The sequence below is a fragment of the Nicotiana tomentosiformis genome, chromosome 6 (assembly GCF_000390325.3).
Source record: "Nicotiana tomentosiformis chromosome 6, ASM39032v3, whole genome shotgun sequence".
Classification (NCBI taxonomy): domain Eukaryota; kingdom Viridiplantae; phylum Streptophyta; class Magnoliopsida; order Solanales; family Solanaceae; genus Nicotiana; species Nicotiana tomentosiformis.
In genome coordinates this window covers 1,549,166-1,568,195 of record NC_090817.1, presented here as the reverse complement: position 1 = coordinate 1,568,195, position 19,030 = coordinate 1,549,166, and the positions used below count along the sequence as shown (strand labels likewise).

The following is a 19,030-nucleotide window of genomic DNA, read 5'->3' as shown; positions in this document are numbered from 1 at the left end:
TTTTTATAACTGCTTATCTTTAATTGAAATTATTATTTTCTCACCCTATAATTGTTTAGTCTTAATTGGAGTTATGATTATCTTTCGCTGCTTATCCTTACTTGAATTATTGAATTTTCCTCGTAATTGCTCAACCTCAAAAGAAGTTTAGATAACCTATATCTTAGTTGACTTGCCATTATTTGGAACTATTTGACTAGTGTTGGCTTCTTATTGTTGACTTGAATATTGTGGAATTGTTGCTACATTTTTGTTTTGTTTTCCCTTGTTAAGCTGCTCTCCTTGTGCCTAACATTCTTTACTGTGGTTATTCCTTGTGAATGAGTTATACCATTCTTGTGATTTAAATTCTTGAGTTGATTTGCTCGCCGTACTTTGCATTTCTGTCATTGTTGCTTTTGTACTCGTTGTGGTGATTTACGAGGTTTCTGTCGTGTTATAGTTGTTATCTCTATTGTTTGCGCTGCATATTTAAATTGGGACTATAGACGTATTCCGGGAGATCCCCCAACATTGCATATTTAAGTTGGGACTACGGACGTATTCCGGGAGATTCCCCCGTCTTGCATATTTACTTTGGGACTACGGACGTATTCCGGGAGATCCCCCAACACTGCATATTTATTTTGAGATTACGGGACGGTATTCTGATAGATCCCCCAGCACTGCATATTTAAATTGGGACTACGGACGTATTTCGGAAGATCCCCCTGTCTTGCATATTTACTTTGGGACTACAGACGTATTCCGGGAGATTCCCTAGCACTGTATATTTATTTTGAGATTACGGGACGGTATTCTGATAGATTTCCCCTGTGGTTATATCTGTGTTCGGAGCTGCAGATCTTCCATGATTAGGTGTCATAGGGTGACTTATACTCGAAGGATATTATTTGAAAAGTTTATATTTGAAAATTATTTATCTTGAAGGAACTATATTTGAAGATATTTATTTTAAAGGGTTATACTTGGAAAGTATTTATCTTGAAAGAACTATGTTTGAAGGCTAATTATTTGAAAAGTTTATATTTGAAAAGTATTTATCTCGAAGGAACTATATTTGAAGATATTTATTTGAAGGGGTTATACTTGAAAAGTATTTATCTTGAAAGAGCTATGTTTGAAGGTTAATTATTTGAAAAGTTTATATTTGAAAGGTTTTATCTTGAAAGAACTATGTTTGAAGGAAGTATATTTCAAAAATAATTTCTTATTGGAAAGGATTATATTCTAAAGACCTCAATTTAAAATCTTACGGGTGAAAGTTTACACTTGAAGGATTTGACTAATTTATTGGGGTTGTTGGCTGAGACCTGATGTGAAAACTATTGCAGTAGCTGAGTTACTACTTGCCTTTACTGTATTGTGATTTTTGCATTGGGTTATGTTTTCGTTCATTCTTCTGTGTCTTATTCTGGTGTTCCGCTGTTACTTGATGTTTTTCTTTCCTTATTGCAGTTACTATGTCGTTAGCCATATTGCGGGGTACTTAGATAGATGTCATGTTTATACTATAATGCACTCACAACTCTTAAGAGGTAGTAAAAATGATAAGTCCTTTCTTTTACAGCATCTCTTACCGTAGGAGGGAACCTATGCTATACAGAGAGGGGTCACCGACACATGTAAAGTTCGGCAAAAATTCAATGTATACATGTATATGTCTTTAGAAAATAGTGATGTATTAGTAGTGAGTACCCTATATTCGAAACAAATTTTAGTTGAATCCAAAAGTGCACCCGCGACCTTTAGATACTGGGTCCGCCTCTGGTCATGGCGAAGCGATGAGTATTAATCATTAGACCTTTCCTATGGACCTACGAAATTTCAGGTCAATTAGAGCCGGTCAATTTTTTTTTATAACTCTAAGAAATTTCAAGTCGTTCCGGGTACATTTTTGGTTCACCGCGGTAGCTTGCTATCGGGACTTTCTAGTGTCACCTTGGTGTTGCACTATTACCTTGGCCAGGCGCACCCCACCAAAGTTTTATTTGCCCAAATATAAGTGCATGCAATGAATGCTGTACTCGTGCCTTTCTAAGAGCATGCAAAATTTCTTTTGTTCATTGTTTCTCTTAAATGGTTACCTTAGTTTAAGAAGCAGATGCTAAATTTAATTGATAAGCAAGAAATGTGCTCTGCTGAGAAACGGTATACAAAAATAAAAACTGAGTTGCACTATATATATGAAAGAGTATAAATTAATAGTGCATTTGGAAAATCAAAACGTTCTGATTAGCTGATAATACTAGAATTAATTGAAAATTTTTGTGATGGATTCAAGAGACAAGTTCCATAATTGGAACCTTTGGTTTAGGCAAAAGAGTTTATTCTATTACTTTTGGTTTATGATAATTTTATTCCTCTAGGTACAATGCTTGCAGTTTCCATTGTGTAGCGTCCCACACTGGAAGTAGAAGAAAGCAGAACAAAAGGGAACTAGTAATAAAACAGATGGGCTTTGCACTTTAAAAAGCATGTCTTTCTCTGCCTTTTTGCTAAGATAAGTATAGTATCAGGCGCGGAGGGAGAGTATAACTTATGGGTTCGGCCAAACTCAGTAGATTTCGTTCAAACCATGTATTTATCTTTAATATTCTATATGCGAGTCATTGACTCACACGATATTAACTCAATTTTAGGGAAAAGTTCACTACTGTGGCTTGCTATCGAGACTTTCAAATGTTGCCTTGGTGTTACACTATAGCCGTGGCCTGGCATACCCCTCCAATTGTAGTCTAAAAGTGTTTTGGTCTAAATATAGCGATGATTTTCTTTTCTACAGCAGCTAATTGGATTTTCAAGAGCTATTGTTATGAGTATTTTTGGCTCTTTAATATTCTGATTGGACAGCTTTGACTTGAACAAGAATTCTAAATTAAAATGACGCATTTCTTTATTCCTTGCCTCATTTTTAAGGAAAAAAGTAAAAGAAACTAAGATGATTTCAAATAAAATATTTCCAGCAAGTCGGTGCTCAAAGATTTTAACCTTGGAGCAATGGTAAAGGTGTCTCCGTATGACCTATAGATCACGGGTTCGAGCCGTAGAAACAATCACTCTCCTTGGGGTGCAGCCTTCTGCCGGACTCTACATGAACGCACAATACTTTAATACTTTATAATAACTCAATTTTCTTAGGGAGAAAGTACACCACGATAGCTTGCTATGGGGGCTTTCAAGTGTCGCCTTGGTGTTGCAATACTGCCATGGCCTGGCACATCTCTCCAATTGTAGTCCAGAGTGTTTTAAATACATGCAATCGATGTTGTTCTCATGCATATGTTGGGAAACGTGCCAGGTTAATAGAAGAAAAAAATATTTGAAAGAGAAAAGCAAGAAATTGCACAAGGCAAGACAAGATAAGATTTACGTGGTTCAGCAATTTTGTCTACTCCACGGCCACACAAAGAATAACTCTTTATTAATTGAAGAGAGAAAGAAGAAGTTGAGGGATGATTTGTAAATGATAATGCGTACCCCTTTTATAGGCATTTGAATGTCCTGCCGAGGTAAACGCTTATATCATAGGAATGCCGATGTAAGCACTTATATCATACGAATGCCGATGTAAGCGCATACATCATAAGAATGCCGATGTAAGCGCTTACATCATAAGTTCATCTCTTTTTGATTTTTCTTTCTTTTGTTTTGTCCACTTTTCTTTCTTTCACATACAATAACAGGTTTGCTACTATCAATCTCCCCTTCAAACCTATGTTACATCAAGAAAGAAATTAAAATAAAGATTTGTTATTCTCTAGTGGTGCCTTCAACCTATCAGTCTTGAAGGCTAACTGAGGCAGTGCACAACCTCAGTTTGTCAATACCGACAACTTTGGTCAACATGTCTGACGGGTTCTTTGATCCTGGTATCTTTTGCAGGAAAAAAGTTTTTCACTTATCAACTCTCGGATATGATGATACCTCAACTAGATATGCTTTGATATTGCATGAAACACTGGATTCTTGGCAAGATGAATTGCACACTGGCTATCGCTGAAAAGCTCACAATTGTCCTGCTCTTTACCTAGCTCTTTAAGAAAATTCTTGAGCCAAATCATCTCTTTTCTAGCTTCTGAGATTGCCATGTACTCTGCTTCAGTGGTAGATAGAGTAGCACTTTTCTGAAGTCTAGACATCCAGCTAACAGCAGTACCACCCAAGGTGAACACGTAGCCTATGGTACTTTTTTGACTATCCAGATCGCCGCCTAAATTTGCATCAGCAAAATCTTGTAAGATAATATTGCTCCTATTAAAATAAAGTGCAATACCTGAGGTGCCTTTGAGATATCGCAATATCCATTTTACACCTTCCTAATGCTCCTTTCCTGGATTTGACATGTATCTATTGACAACTACAACTGCATGGGATATGTCAAGTCTAGTGCAAACCATAGCATAAATCAAACTTTCTACTGCTGAAGCATATGGAACTTCAGACATGTACTTCCTTTCTTCATTTGTCTTAGGTGATTGGTCCTTCGACAGATTAAGATGGCTTCCGAGTGGAGTGCTTCTAGTCTTTGCATCATGAAGACTAAACCTGCTTAGTACCTTCTGTATGTACTTTTCTTGAGATAATTTTAAGGTTCCTTCAGACCTGTTTCTGCTAATCCTCATCCCAAGCATTTGCTTAGCTGGTCCTAAGTCTTTCATTTCAAACTCCTCCGCCAGTTGTTGCTTAACCCTGTTGATCTCATTTATGCTAGATCCTGCAATTAACATATTATCAACGTACAACAGTAAAATGATATAAGATTTATCAAGATTTTTGATATAACAACAATGGTCCATCTCATATCGTGTGAAACCATTATTATGCATGAATCCATCAAATTTCTTGTACCATTGTCGGGGTGCTTGTTTCAACTTACACACAACTTACTTCAGGTTCCTTCATGTAGATGTCTTCTTCAAGGTCACCATGTAAGAAAGCAATTTTAACATCTAGCTGCTCCAAATGTAAATTTTCTACAGCTACGATACTTAGGACCAACATGATAGTAGTTAATTTGACTACATGAGAGAAGATCTCGGTGTAGTCAATCCCTTCCTGCTGCTGAAATCCTTTTACTACTAATCGTACTTTGTATCTCTTCTTACTATCATGCTCTTCCTTGATCCTGTACACCCACTTATTTTGCAATGCCTTCTTTTGTTTTGGTAACTCTATAAGTATCCATGTTTTATTCTTTTGAAGAGAATTAGTCTATTCTTTCATGGCTAGCTTCCACTTATCAGAGCTTATCACATGCATTGCTTCAACAAAATGCTCTGGTTCTCCAACAACAGTCAGAAGTAAATAGTGGAGAGAGAGAGTTAACCTATCTGGAGCATTCATGACTTTTTTAGATCTCCTTAATGTAGGTTCATGATTAACCAATCCCGAATTTGATTCAAGTCCTGACTCCAGATTTGGTTCTCCATCTGATTTTATCTCTAGTTCTGGTTCTGATTCTGATCTAGATTCGGCATCTTCAATTTCAAATCCAGTTGTAGTCTCTCTAGCCACTTTATTTTTTGAGATTTATTATAAGTCAACTGCTTCAGATATCTGTCTACTGGTGCTGGTTGGTTCTACTTCAAGCTTGTCTTTGTACATCACATTTTAATTAAATGTGACATTCTTGTGTCTTAGGATCTTTCTATTATGATCATCCCAAAATCGATAACCAAAATTATCATCACCATAGCCAATAAGGAAACATTTTTTGGCCTTAGGATCAAGTTTATCTCTATCATTAGAGTTTACATGCACATAAGCAACATAACAAAATATTTTCAGATGTGAGAGAGTTACCTTCTTTCCTGTCCATACCTCTTCAGGAATTTCACAATTCAGCAGTATAGAGGGTCCCCTATTTATGAGGTAATATGCCGTGTTAACAGCCTCAACCCAAAAATATTCTAGCAATCCAGAATGTATTCTCATACTTCTGGCTCGTTCATTCAGGGTTTTGTTCATCCTCTCAGCAATGCCATTTTGTTCCGGTGTTCCAGGAACTGTCTTGATCATTCTGATACCATTATGAGAGCATAATGCTTTAAACTCTTAACTATCATACTGTCCTCCATTGTCAGACTTTAGATATTTTAACTTTAGACTTGTCTGATTTTCAACTTCAACTTTCCATCTTTTAAAGGTAACAAACACATCAGATTTATTTTTCATAAAATAAATCCATACCTTTCTTGTGGAATCATCAATGCAGGTGACATAATAGTTTGAGCCTCCCAGAGAAGTTACAGGTGTTGGTCCCCACACATCTGTATGCACTAGTTCCAACTTCTCTTTCTTTGGCGTCATTCCCACCTTTGAGAAACTAACTCTCTTTTGTTTCCCGTAAATGCAATCTTCGTACAAACCTAATTCAACACGCTTTAGGTTTGGAAACTTTTCTTTGGATGCCAACAACTTCATTCCCTTCTCACTCATATGCCCGAGACTCCGGTGCCACAATGTTGTATCATGACCATGATCAATTGTTGTTATAGTATCTCGCTGTATTGCAGTTGCATATAGTGTTCCCTTCTTGAAGCCTCGTGCCACAACCAAATTTCCTTTGGTTATCTTCCATGATCCATTACCAAATGTTGTTGTATATCCTTCACTATCAATCTGACCCATAGATATCAGATTTTACTTGAGGCCAGGAACATGTCAGACATTTTGCAATTTCCATAGCGTGCCTTGTAAAGTCTTTATATGAACTTCACCTTTCCTGACAATGTCCAGAGGTTCGCCGTCTGCTAGATAAACTTTTCCAAATCTTCCAGCAATATATTTATGCAATAATTCTTTGCATGATGTAGAGTGAAAGGAAGCACCTGAGTCGAGAATCCAAGATTCGACTGGACTGTCTGCACAACAAATTAGTGCATCACCTACTTGTTCAGCAATTGCATTTGCTGAATTATCATACTTGTATTGATCGTTCTTCTTCTTCTTTGGCTCTCTACACTAACTACTGTAGTGGCCCTTTTTATTGCAATTCCAATACATTATGTCTTTGCGATTTTTGAATTGCCCTCTTCTCCTTGACTTTAATCTGCCACGACCATGACTTTGTCCCCTTTGGTTGTTTATCCCCCTACTTTCGATATTCAAAGAAGATCCTGGGGAATCACTTGATTCTCTCCGGTGAATATCTTCGCTTAGAACCAAGTCTCTAATATCATCCAATTTGAGTTTGATACTTCACGATGAACTGCTAACTGCAGTTACTGTTACAAACCAACTCTCCGGTAGAGATGATAATAGAATCAACGCCCTAACTTCGTCATCGAATGTTACATTGACAGAACTCAACTGAGTTGATATTACATTAAACTCATTGATATGTTCTGTGATAGATCCACCTTCTGTCATCTTTAAGTTGAACAATCGACGCATCAAATAGACTTTATTTGAAGCAGATGGCTTCTCGTACATATTTGATAACGCTTTCATCAGACCTGCAGTGGTCTTCTCGTTAATGATGTTAAACGGCACATTTCGTGTCAACGCCAAACGAATCACACCATGAGCTTGGCGATCTAATAGATCCCAATCCGCTTTGGCCATATTCTTTGATTTTACCTCGATCAGAGGTAAGTGTAGTTTTTTCTGGTACAAATAATCCTCTATTTGCATTTTACAGAATCCAAAATCTTTGCCATTGAATTTGTCAATCTTAACCTTCCCTTCTTCCGATGTTATTTTTCAAAAAACTAATTTATGTGAATAGTGTCGGTGAATAGTAACGATGATCAATAATGTCGCACTATTCTTGAGAATAGTACCTGCACCGATACCGTACTTTTCTACCAGAATTACACTGTCTGTGCTCTGATACCAGTTGTTGGAAAATATGTCAAGCTAATAGAAGAAAACAATATTTGAAAGAGAAAAGGCCAAATAGGTGTACGGCCCCTTAAACTTGGCTCCAGTTTCCATTTTGACACCTTAACTAAGTCCATTACCTATTAAACACTTCAACCCAAATCAATGTATGCCGATTAAACACAAAAACTGACATGGCAAGAGAGTTGTATTTCACCCCCTCTTGCGCGCGTGAATTTAATGGGTTTGAGATCATATATTTTTTTTGTTTAAATCAAAATTGACTTTTTTTTATAAAGGCCATCCATAACCACCTGATCCCCGACGAGTAACGAAAACAGAAGAAGAACGACAATAAATTTTATTGCCGAAATTAATGGAGATCGCCGAAAAAGTCAGAACTCCGGCCAGGTTCAAAGAGGCGACAAGCAACAGTAATATGTTATCAAGATTTTAACATTTACACACCAACCACGAAATCAGTAATAGATAGAACAAGAATGAATCTCTGATACCACAACGATGGAAGACCAAAAATGGCGATAATATCGCTGATTTTAATTGTAACCCTCAAAATATTAAATGTCCAGTTACTTCTTTCAGTTTTGCTCTTTTATCAGTTAAAACAACAACGAAATATAATAATAGAGATAAGGAGGAAAGGAAATGAGCAATGGTCGGTGGTTGCTAGAATCGCCATATTCTTTTTTGTTTCTTCCCTTTTTTCTCAACTTAGATTTTTTCTTCTCCACTTAGCTAAGAGAAGGGATTTTAAACCCAAAAAAGAAAGAAAAAAATTGACATAAATTTCTCCCTTCCCCAGATCTGAAAATTCAAAAACGGTACCTGTATTTTTTCCTTTTGGCAGATGAAAATGGTAGTCTTCTGGTGGTTGAAGAGCCAAGGAGATTTGGGAAGGCGGAGGTGGGTTTCTATGGAAGGGGCTGGTGGGATTCCATGGAATGAAAAAAGAAAGGGGGTGGTTGGGAAGAAGGTGACGATGGGAGGGGGGTGTTTAAAATAAATCTTTTTTGTTTTCAAAACTTCTTTTTGACTATTTGGACCCAAATGTCATGTGTCTCCCTCTTATTTGTCATTTTGCTAAGTCATTCATGTGTAAATTACACGCACCTTATTGTTTTTACTGGTTATGAGTAAAGAGTTCAATAGATCACTTTATATAATATTAAAGTGTTCAATAGGAAAAACGCTAAGTTAAAGTATCAAAATGGAAACTGAAGCCAAGTTTAAGGGGTCGTACACCTATTTGGCTAAGAGAAAAATAATAAATTGCACAAGACAAGACAAGATTTACGTTGTTCAGCAATTTTGCCTACTCCACGGTCACACAAAGAATAAATCTTTAATAATTGAATAGAGAAAGAAGAAGTTGATGGATGATTTGCAAATGAAAATGCATACCCCTTTTATAGGCATTTGAATGCCCTGCCGAGGTAAACGCTTATATCATAGGAATGTCGATGTAAGCGTTTATATCATACGAATGCCGATGTAAGTGCATACATCATAAGAATGCCAATGTAAGCGCTTACATCATAAGTTTATCTCTTTTTGATTTTTTTTTCTTTGGTTTTGTCCACTTTTCTTTCTTTCACTTACAACAACAAGTTTGCTACTATCAACCTAACCTTTCAAATAGATTTTTTTTTAAAGGACACAGAAATCAGTCAGATGATTTGAAACAAAAATTTCCATCATCTTGGTGCTCAAAATTTAGCTTCTCAGTAAAACTTTAAGAATTCACAATGAGTAGCTTTTCTCTTGTGTTACTCCACTGTGCCATCTTTTGATGATAAAAGCCAAAATGTTTACATGTCCTGCTTATAGTTCTAATTTGGTTAAAAATGAGAACGCCTATGAATTATTAGGATGGCCGAAGATTGATTTGGTCTTTGGACGACAAGAGAACTAGACATCGTGGACGAGAGGTTTGCGAGGAAGAGTCAATGGCTAATGATTCTACAACCACAATTACAGCACTCATTCCAGTTTAAGGTATTAGTCAATCAATTAATAGATAGTAAATGGACCGGTTTGATGAAAATTTTCTTTCCTTTAGGCACCGCTAATTAACCTAAGTTTAAGTAAGATAAATGCGAGCTTGATGATTTGCTTGCATTTTTGTATCATAGAGTGCAGATCTATTTCATTTCTTTTCTACTATTTTCTTTCCCATTTCCTGATTATAATATTTCTAGTATTCTACATGTCACAACATTTAGGAACTGAGAATGTATATCTTTAGATCAAAAAATAGTGTAGGCTTTCTTCTATTTTGCTTCTAGGGAAGCATTCAAGTTGAATAAAAGAAGAAACATTGATTGAGTCAGAAAAGAGTTTAATTTTTCCCTTTTGTCCTTTTGAATTGTCATTTTTCGGTTTGGAAGAATTCTTGGCAGTTTCTATTGTGTATTGTCCCATACCGGAAGCAGAATGACGCTAAGATAGCAGGGAACTAGCATAAAAAAAATGGACCTTGCACTTTTAAAAGCATACCTTTCTCGGCCTTTTGGCTATATCTGTTCTTATCATTATATTAACTTAATTTTTAGGGTGAAAATCACTACGGTAGCTTGCTATCGGGACTTTCAAGTGCCGTCTTGGTGTTAGCACTATAGCCTTGGCCTGGCACACCCCACCAGATCTATTTAAAACCTAGGTAAATGGTGTTAGCACTATAGCCTTGGCCTGGCACACCCCACCAGATCTATTTAAAACCTAGGTAAATTGCCCGCGCTTCGCGCAGTCATAAACTGCCTCATTAAGTTTACAAATGATCCTTTGCTAATATTCAAAAAACAAAATAGCGAAAAGATAGATTCTTCTAAAAACTAAACATATTAAGAGCATTTAACAAAAATGGAAAGATTTAGCATTATCACATATCTGAAGAACCTCTAACGAATGATAACAAAAGTCTTCCCTCTTATCATTTTATCTTCTACTTATTTTTCAATAGTAACATTTGTTCCTTGATACAATTGGCTTTTCAATATTGAATGATTTTTCACAAAATAATCAAGTATCCCTTTCTCTATTTTTATGTTCACAAAATGTATACAATGTTCTGTTTCACGACGTGCACTATACTTGTTGGCAAGAGATTCAGGTTCCGCAATCAATCCCAGATCCATCTATTTGAGGGAGGTCCAATTTCGCGCTCTTCTAATTGCTTAGAAGGGTTCAAGAACCCCTTTACATCTAGGTCTCATCGAAGCCCTATTCTGTGTATATTCAGGAACAGGGCTATCAAATGGTCGACTGCGAAACCCATAAGGTTTTCTAATGTCACGACCCGAAATTTTTCACCGACGGGACCGTGATGGCGCCTAACATTTCACTTGCTAAGCAAGCCAACATTAGAAAATCGTTAAACCAATTCCTTATTTCCATTTAGTAAATAACAATAATTAACTAAGATGAAATATAAGAGGTGCGGAATTTTATAAAACTGTATTAATTACTACCACCCGGATCTGGAGTCACAATTCACGAGTATTCTAGAATTTACTACAAGTAATAGTCTGAAAGAAATACAGCAGTCTCAATGAAGAAATAATAGAACAGAAAAGACAGAGGGGGACTTCAAGGTCTGTGAACGCCGACAGATCTACCTTGAGTCTCCGGACAGCGGACCAATAGCAAAATCTAGATCAACCCGAGCCGGTATCAAAATCTGAACAGAAAGTGCAGAGTGCAGTATCAGTACAACGACCCCATGTACTGGTAAGTGTCGAGCCTAACCTCGACGAAGTAGTGGCGAGGCTAAGGCAAGGCACCTACAAATCAACCTGTACAATTTAATAACGTATATGCAAATAACAGAAATGAAGAACTAAACAGGAAATGTCGGGAGGAAAAATATACTAAGGGGAATACAAGATAAAGAACTACAACAGAATGATCCCCGGAGAAGTCAATATACCATGAATCAACAAGAATAGTGAATACGGTAAGAAAACAAAATGCACGGCATCACCCTTCGTGCTTTTACTCTCAATCTCACCATAAAATTAATAGAAACGACACGGCATCACCCTTCGTGCATTAACACTCTCAATATGGCACGGCATCACCCTTCGTGCATTAACACTCACAATATGGCACGACATCACCCTTCGTGCATTAACACTCACAATATGGCACGACATCACCCTTCATGCATTAACACTCACAATATGGCATGACATCACCCTTCGTGCATTAACACTCTCATTTACCATAATGCATTGCATAAATAATAACAGGGAGATAGAATAACAAGTACAAACCTTACTTCAACATTTGGTTCCATAATATCAATCTCAACTTTGAAATAAAAACTCAGTTATCACCAGAAAAATCTGTAAACATGATAAGAACGATAATTTGAACAACACTAGTATAACACGTAGCAATTTGGCATAGGAATGAGACAATATCAGAAAAACAAAGAAACATGGAAAAACAGGTAAATTGGCGACGCATAGGTACTCGCCACCTCACATATGCGCCGCTCACATGAATTTCACTTAGCAAATAATCTAAGGTTCCTAATTTTCTCAAGTCAGGGTTAGCCACAATACTTACCTCGCTCTGAAGGCCGCTTAATTTTCAATCACAACTTTTCCTTTGGAATTCACCTCCAAACCACTCGTATCTATTCAAAAATGACTCAATAATATCAAATATTGATAAAGGAATCAATTATATTGCATAAATTAAATTTCCCTAATTTTCCTCCAAAAAGTTAAAAAATCGACCCCGTGCCCGCTTGGTCAAAACTCGAGGTTCGAACCAAAATCCTTTTACCCATTCACCCCCGAGCCCGAATATGTAATTAGTTTTGGAATCCGACCTCAAATTGAGGTCTAAATACCCAAATTCCAGAAATCCCTAGTTTCTACCCTAACCCCTAATTCTACCATGAAAACTCTAGATTTTAGGTTGAAAATTCAAGAAATGTAATGGGTAATTGAAAGAAAATGGTTTAGAATAACTTACAAACAATTTGGGGAAGAAATAATTCTTGAAACATCGCCTCTCACCGTTTGGTTTTTGAGAAAAATGAGTTTTTGGCTAAAATCCCGTTTTTGGGTTCTGTTAAGTTTTGGGCGACAATGTTCATCGCGTTCGCGAGGCTACCCTTCCCTGGTCTTTGCGTTCGCGAGACATTGTTCGCGTTCGCGATGAAGAAAAAGCTGACTCCCCCTCCCCAGTGCCTAACACTACGCGTTCGTTAAGGGTAACGCCCCTATCGTTTCGCGTTTGCGACCAAGCCTTCGCGTTCGTGAAGAAGATATCCTCAGCTGCCCAGTTTACTCTTCGTGTTCGCAAGAGTACCTTCGCGAACGCGAAGAAGGACATTCCAGAACACATATTATGCAGAAAAACCAGATTTTCAAAGTCCAAAACATCCTGTGGCCTATCCGAAACTCACCCGAGCCCTCGGGGCACCAAACCAAACATGCACACAACTCTATAACTATCATACGAACTTGCTCGCGCGATCAAATCGACAAAATAACACCTAGAACTCTAAATTTAGTACCAATTCAAATAAAATTCTCAAGAATACTTTAAAACTTCTAATTTCTCAACTGGTCGTCCGAATCACGTCAAATCTACTCCATTTCTTACCATATTTCACAGACATGTCTTAAATATCTTAATGAACCTGTATCGGGCTCCGGAACTAAAATACGGACCCGATACTAACAATGCCAAATATCAATCAATTCTTAAAAACAAATAATTTTCAAACTTTTAATGTTCATCAAAAATCCATAACTCAAGCTAGGGAAATCCAAATTCAATTCCGGGCATACGCCCAAGTCCCATAATTCGATACGGACCTACTCGGAGTGTCAAAGTACGAATCCAGACCCATTTACCAAAAATATTGACCGAAGTCAACTAAAATTAACTTTTAAGGTAAAAATTCTTATTTTCATTAGTTTTCAACATAAAATCTTCTGGAAACCTGCCCGGACTACGCACGCAAATCGAGGAGGGTAAAAATGAGATTTTTAAGGCTTAAGAGCGCAGCTTCAAGTTCTAAAATATAAGATGACCTTTTGGGTCATCACATTCTCCACCTCTAAAACAACCGTTCATCCTCGAATGAACATAGAAAAATACCTGGGTTGGTGAAAAGATGGGGATATCTACTCCGTATGTCAGACTCAGACTCCCAAGTAGCTGCCTCAATAGGCTGACCTATCCACTGCACTCGAACTGAAGGGTAACTCTTGTATCTCAACTAGCAAACTTGCCGGGCTACAATTGCCACCGGCTCCTCTTCGTAAGTCAAATCCTTGTCCAACTGGACATAGCTGAAATCTAACATGTGGGACGGGTCACTATGATATTTTCGGAGCAAAGACACGACCAGATGAATTGAGGATAACCTTGGAGGCAACGCAAGTCTATAAGCTACCTCCCCCACTTTCTCGAGGATCTCAAATGACCTGATATACCTGGGGATCAACTTCCCCTTCTTTCGGAACCTCATTACATCCTTCATAGGTGATACACGAAGTAACACTCTCTCTCCGACCATGCATGCAACATCACAAACTCTACGGTCGGCATAACGCGTTTGCCTGGACTGAGCTGTACGAAGTCGATCCTATATAATCTTGACCTTGTCCAAGGCCTCCTGAACTAAATCTGTACCCAATAACCAAGCCTCCTCCGGCTCAAACCACCCAACTGGTGACCTACATCGTCTACTATATAATGCCTCATAGGGAGCCATCTGAATGCTCAACTGGTAGCTGTTATTGTAGGCAAACTCCGCTAACGGCAAAATCTGATCCCAAGAACCTCCAAAGTCAATAACACAGGCGCGTAGAATATCCTCCAAGATCTGAATAGTGCGCTCGGACTGCCAGTCCGTTTGAGGATGAAATATTGTGCTTAACTCAACCTACGTACCCACCTCACGCTGAACTACCCTCCAAAAGTGCGAGGTAAACTGCGTACCTCGATCAGAAATGATAAACATGGGAACACCGTGAAGATGGAAGATCTCACTAATATAAATATCTGCCAACCGCTCCGAGGAATAGGTAACTGCCGCAGGAATGAAATGCGTTGACTTAGTCAGCCTGTCCACAATGACCCTGTCACGACCCAAAATCTTACCATAGTCGTGATGACGCCTATCGTGTTACAAGGCAAGCCTACTTTCCAAAATATTTCTACTAAACCAATTATAAGAATTTAACAAAACATTTTAACATTTGAATTTCTCATAAACTAAATCAACTTTAAATATAATTTTAGAAATACGAAAACTAGCCCCAAACATCGGGGTGTCACTAAGTCATGAGAGTCTAAATCTATGAACTAAGAAATGAAACTGTCTAACTGTCAATACAATCCAAAAGAAGAAATGATAATAAGAGTAACAAGGTCTTGCGGACGCTAGCAGCTACCTTGCAATCTCCACAGATAGCCGGCCTGAACTCAATGATCGCCGAGCTCTAACTCACCTGAATCTGCACATAAAGTGCAGGGTGTAGCATGAGTACAACCACCTCAGCATGTAACATAAATAACTAAGGAACTGAGCAATAGTGACGAGCTAAGTAAAACAGTCCAATTATTTATTTTTCACAATTTTAAAATAAACAGAAATAAACAGGTAAATTCCATAACTCAGTAAATGCCACAAAGAAGTTTAACAGATAAATGCAGCAACACAAATAAATACAACCTCACAGTAGTGTCACTCCATCACTCATCACTCGTACTCAGCACTCAATACTGAAAACACTCAACACTTTGAGCTCATTGGGGGGGAGGGTGTACAGACTCCGGAGGGGCTCCCAAAGCCCAAGCGCTAAGCACGAACAACTCACGTGCCATCATATCAATACTTGGATCCACATGGTCAACTCACATGCTACACGGACAACTCACACGCTATGGTATTAATATCCTCACAAGCACGCCCTCAGCCTCACTCAATCATGTACCTCACTAGCCTCATCATCACCAACAAATAAGGGAACAAAGCCCACATCAAGTATCACAACATATTAGCAAATAATAGAGACTGAGGTAAACATGTACGATAATTTCTATGACTAAGTAGAATAATGTGAGCATGAATAAAGCCTAAGCATGATCTCTAACATGAAGGCAAACAAGTTCAACAACAATTAAACACATAACCACAGATAATAGTCATTAGGCCTCACGGGACGGACCAAGTCTCAATCCCTCGCGGTGAACAGCCACAGACCCGTCGCCTAGCGTGGGTATCACTTCCAAACAATCACGTGATGTCAAATCTCTGGGTTTATACACTCAAAGTCAGAGTTAAAACTGTTACTTACCTTAACAGCGTAAACATCCTACTTCGGGATGCCCTCGTCTCTGGACCCCATCTCCAAATGTTCTGAATCTAATCATAATCAGTACAATACCATCAATATACGCTAATGGAAGGAATTCCACAAGAAAAACTACAAAATATACCAAAAATCTGAAACCGACCAAAACCTGACCCCCGAGCCCACGTCTCGAAATCAGTAAAAAATGGCAAAATAATAAACCTTGTCCTCTCCCGAGTCTAACCATACCAAATTCATTAAAATCTGATATCGTTTGGTTCTTTAAATCCTTAAATTACTCCCAAAATATTCCAAGCCCTAACCCCTCATTTTCACTAATTACCATGATTAAACAACGGAGAATCACCATATATACAAGTATTCAGGCTCAAGTAACTTACCTCAATGAATTCCCTTGATTCCCTCTTCAAATCTCTCCCAAAAGCTCCAAACATCGAATAGAAATGGTGAAGAATGCACAAAAATCGCCAAGGGTTCTATTTATGGTTTCTGCCCAAGTTTTTCGCACTTGCGCTTCCGCATCTGCGGACACAGGTGCGCACCTGCGCATTCCACTTCACCGACCAGACTTCACACCTGCGGCAGCCTCCTCACACCTGCGAGCCCGCATGTGCGATCCACTCTTCGCATATGCGACCATCTCCGCATCTGCGAGCCTCCCATGCACCTGCGATCATCGCACCTACGGTTCCCAATCCGTAGGTGCGGACACACCAGAACAGCAGCTCCCGCTGCATTTTCCAACTTCCAAACTCCCCGATACCCATCCAAAATAACCCCGAGAACCTCGGGACCTCAACCAAAAATACCAACAAGTCATATATCAACATACCAACTTAGTAGAACCTTCGAATCATTCAAAACAACACCAAATTATCAAATTACCCTCAGATTCAAGCCTAAGAACTTCTAAATTTCTAAATTCGGCACCCGATGCCGAAACCAACCAAACCACGTCCGAATTACCTCACATTTTGCACACACATCAAAAATGACACTACAAACCTACTCCAACTTCCGAAATTCCATTCCAACCCCGATATCAAATTTTTCCACTGCCGACCAAAATCGCCAAATTTCCAATTTCGCCAATTCAAGCATAATTCTACCACGGACCTCCAAATCACATTCCGGACGCACTTTTAAGTCCAAAATCACCTAATAGAGCTAACAGAGTCATCAGAATTCAAATCCGAGATCGTTTACACATAGGTCCATTTCCGGTCCACTTTTCTAACTTAAATTTTGCAATTGTGAGACTAAGTTCCTCATTTCACTCCGAGTTCCTTCCGGACCCGAACCAACTAACACGATAATTCATAAATCAATTGCAAGACAAAAATTGAGTAGTAAATGGGGGAACGAGGTTATAATATTTAAAATGACTGGTCGGGTCGTTACATTCTCCTCCTCTTAAACAAACGTTCGTCCTCAAATGCGTCTAGCAGAAGAACATACCTGAAATCACAACATCTGAAGCAATAGCATCTGGCCTGGATGGGAGGCATAGAAACGAGTCTGACCACCCCCTGATCTGCCTCCCCCTCTCGGGCGACCCATAGCTGACAAGGCTCTGCCCCTAGCTGGCTGAACTCCACCCCTAGATGGTTGGGCGGGTGGTGAGGTAACTGGTGCTGTAGTCGGAGGCTGAGTACTCCGTTGCGGAGTCCCACCCAACATCCTAGGGAAATATCTCGCAATGTGACCAAAATCCCCGCACTCGAAACAACCCCTCCTCTGACGAAATTGTTGCTCCTCATGCCCAAAAATATTATCCGAAAATACCTGAGCGGGCGGGGCATAATGAGAACTTTGTGCTGGCAATGCACTGAATGATGACGGGCCCTGCTAAAACTGGTCCTGCTGAAACTGGCCTCCCTGAGGAGCACCACTGAAACCACCCTGACCACGAGGCCTTTTAGCCTCCCGCTCAGTCCTCTCCTGACCTCGAACCATCTTAATCTATCGAGTAATGTCTACAACTTCATCAAAGGTAACCCCAGATGCTCTCTCCCTAGTCATAAGCAATCGAAACTGAAACCCGAGGCCATCTATAAACCTCTTGATCCTCTCTGGGTCTGTGGGAACCAACCAGACCGCATGACAAGCTAACTCGGAGAACCGCATCTCATACTGTGTAACAGACATCTCACCCTGGCGATGCTGCTCAAACTGCCTGCGTAGCTCCTCTCTGCGGGACTCAGGTACAAGCTTCTCCAGAAAAAGAACGGAGAACTGCTGCCAAGTAAGAGGTGCTGCGCCAACAGGCCTACGCCTCTCGTAAGTCTCCCACCATCTGAGTGCAGCCCCAGAAAATTGAAAGGTAGTGAATGAGACCCCACAAGTCTCCAAGATACCAGCAGTACGGAGTATCCTCTGACACATGTCCAAGAAATCCCGAGCGTCCTCTCTCTCTGTGCCACTGAAAGGTGGCGGATGGAGTCTCCCAAACCTCTCCAACCTACGCTGATCATCCTCGGGCATAGCAGGAACCACATAGTCCTGTGTAGCTACAACCGGCTGGGCTGGTGGTGCCTTGGGTGTCTTAAATCCCTGAACAACCTGCTCGAGTGTGCGAGCGATGGGAGTCTGAGTTCCTCCCCCATCCTGAGAAGTGGCTGCGACCGTCGAAATAGAGACCGCCTGAGCAAGGCTGGTACACGCTGTCAAAATCTGAGCTAGGGCCTCCTGAAGGCCAGGAATCACAATAGGCACAGGTGGTGCCTGAGCTGGTGTATCAACAAATGGAATCTGGTCCTGTTCTGGGACAACCGGTGGATCTGCAGATACTGCCCCAGCTGCTGTACGGGCTGCACCTCTGCCCCTACCACGGCCTC

The 19,030-nt window shown here is 39.4% G+C and overlaps 3 pseudogenes; all 3 read left to right on the top strand.

Moving 5' to 3' along the window:
- The first annotated feature begins 2,477 nt into the window (after nt 1-2,477).
- Nucleotides 2,478-2,728, top strand: LOC117280658 (U2 spliceosomal RNA; annotated as a pseudogene).
- Nucleotides 2,729-3,105: 377 nt separating this feature from the next.
- LOC117280660 (U2 spliceosomal RNA) lies at nt 3,106-3,228 on the top strand (annotated as a pseudogene).
- Nucleotides 3,229-10,340: 7,112 nt separating this feature from the next.
- Nucleotides 10,341-10,487, top strand: LOC117280659 (U2 spliceosomal RNA; annotated as a pseudogene).
- The last annotated feature ends 8,543 nt before the right edge of the window (nt 10,488-19,030 follow it).